Raw genomic sequence first — 474 nt, 5'->3', positions numbered from 1 at the left:
TTGATGATAATAATAATGATGATGGTGATGATTTGTCGATGAGGAAGATAACTTTGATTTTTTTATTTTATGAATTGTTTATGATTTGATGATATACTAATTGATAAAATGAATGATAAATTGGAAATGATGGAAATATTGTGGTGTATGCCCATGAAAGTTTTATATGAGTGAGATCAAGTTACGGAGATTTTAATTGGTTTTCAATGTACGAGAATTTGAATTGAATTTGAATTTGTACGAGACAAATCTACTGAATCGAGACAAATCTACTCAATCGAGTTACTTGAGAGTGCAGCTGACTTCCGATGATAGCATGAAATTTCCAGATTTGAAAATTTGAATGCATCATATGACCTTTCATATGATAGTCATGTCATCCTCTTCTTGCGGTTCGGATTTTTTTTCTGAATTTTAATTTTTTTTAAATTTTTCTATTTTATGGTAAACGAAAATAGCTTCTTAATGTTTTTC

The sequence above is a fragment of the Diachasma alloeum genome, unplaced genomic scaffold, assembly GCF_001412515.2.
Source record: "Diachasma alloeum isolate Michigan unplaced genomic scaffold, Dall2.0 Dall_scaffold_00562, whole genome shotgun sequence".
Lineage (NCBI taxonomy): Eukaryota > Metazoa > Arthropoda > Insecta > Hymenoptera > Braconidae > Diachasma > Diachasma alloeum.
This window is presented reverse-complemented; position numbering follows the sequence as displayed.